The sequence below is a fragment of the Perkinsus marinus genome (genome assembly GCF_000006405.1).
Source record: "Perkinsus marinus ATCC 50983 genomic scaffold scf_1104296973076, whole genome shotgun sequence".
NCBI classification, from domain to species: Eukaryota; Perkinsozoa; order Perkinsida; family Perkinsidae; genus Perkinsus; species Perkinsus marinus.
Window position 1 is genome coordinate 64,895 of NW_003201530.1, and position 1,803 is coordinate 66,697.

At 48.6% G+C, this 1,803-nt stretch overlaps 1 protein-coding gene across 1 annotated transcript in view; it reads left to right on the forward strand.

The window, feature by feature from the left end:
* The window catches only part of Pmar_PMAR019717 (cytochrome p450, putative), a gene marked incomplete at both ends in the record, with an annotated part of 5,267 nt that overhangs the window by 2,684 nt on the left and 780 nt on the right, over positions 1–1,803 (forward strand). The gene's annotated exons all lie outside the window — the stretch shown is intronic.

Here is a 1,803-nt window from a genome sequence, read left to right on the forward strand (position 1 = left end):
CTGAGACATTTCGACGAGATCCATCTCAGCGACGGTTGCCATAATGTCGGTGAAACTTCTTTCATCAATCGTATACCTTCAAATTTACGCATAAACATGAAGTCGAGGCAACGCTGATGGTTAATAGTGAAGCCGGCTCTTGAGAACTATCCCTCTTCTCTTTCTTGATTCCAACGCCTCGCAGGTGTTAGAGGAATGTTGAGGACAACTCTTTAGTCCTCTCGTTTCAACTCTTTATTTCTCGAAGCTTGACAACTCTGCTATAGTTGTCGCTTATTCAGACGAGGATTCGTGATTGATCCTGTCTACTTTTCTCTTTCGTATACTCATTATCAGACTCATTGAGAAATAGTCAAGAACTTATGAGACTACAAGATATGTCTGTGACGCGTCCGATATTCGGTTCTGATCTGTGACGTTAATCGGGAAGTCCGTATTTCTGCAGCTCGTTACATTTCGAGTATCTTACGTACTTCAGGGGTTCCTATTTGGATCTTAATCTTTGGTCTATTCCGTCACTCTTACTCCGATATGGATACGAGTCCTAGTAGAGAAAGCGATGTTGGGTTGCACGCGAGTCCGTCGTCGATAGCTTCCAATGAAGAGTCTGCAGGGGAGGAAAACTTGTCGCTACATTTATTGGTGATCTCGGTGGGACAGAAGGTGAAGGAGATTGCGAACACGGTGAAGGTGCGAAGTAGTGCTCTCGATGAAGTAACGGCACTCTTGTTGAGCTATGAGGAATGCCCCACGGCGGAGGGTTCAGAAGCGCTTGAGCGATTCGTTGGAGCAGCATTGGAGGAGGTTAAGGAGGAAGTGTTGGAGCTTGTGGGACCGGAGACTGAGTTTGATGAAGTTGAAAGTGCGATCTATGAGCAATATGAGACTTTAAAGTCCTATTTGGTCTTGGCGTTGAGGGCACAATCTCGAGGTCCAGGGGAAGCCAGGGCCATCCGTCCGGCTAAGACGGCAGTACGAGGTCAACTGTGGGCTAGTTCTTATTCGCCTCTTGCTTTCACCTTCCGGAACCGTTTCTGGAAAGAATTGCTCAGCGACGATGCGACATGATCAGAAGGGATACGGGAGAGGCCGAGGAATTGCGTGAGCAAGTACGAGGTGGTGAGAGCCGATTGACGATAGACCGATAAGCCCACACTGATGAACTCAGAAGAGGATCGACGGTGATAGCGGATAAGTCTGAAGCCAAGGAAAGTGATGAGGATGGGGAAGATTGTCACAAGGGGAGAATACTTTCCTACTGACAATCCCATTGACATCTCGAGGGGAGGTGTATCCTTGGGTTCGCCTGGGATGTCAGAGGAGAAAGCTATCGATGTCTTGCAAGGCCAAGAGCTGCTCAGAGAAGGAGAGAGGGAGAAAATCCATAAGGCCGCTGAGGCGGGTCGTGCTCCTCCGGGTGGACCGTATAAGATCACGGGAACGACTCCACTGTCTCTGTTTAAGACCCATGTGTCAGTAGTGTCGTCGAGTCGGGGGTGGAGCAAAGTTCATGAGTATTATTACCTCGCTCACCACATTGAGGCTCGACTGTGGATCGACGTCGTCACCGCGAATCAGAAGTTGTTAAAGGACCCCTTGCGCCGAGAGAGTTATTCCGAGGCCGTTGCCGATATTTGGCGAGCTTTAGAAAGAAGAGCTGGTAAGAATCGTGAGAGTGAGATCCTCCAGTCTGAGGGCTTGTCGATGAGGCAGAAGAAGGGAGAATGTGTCAGTGATTTCCTTCATCGAGTGAACGATTATAGATTGAGATGTCAACGACTTCAGTCAACGGAAAGTCAAGAG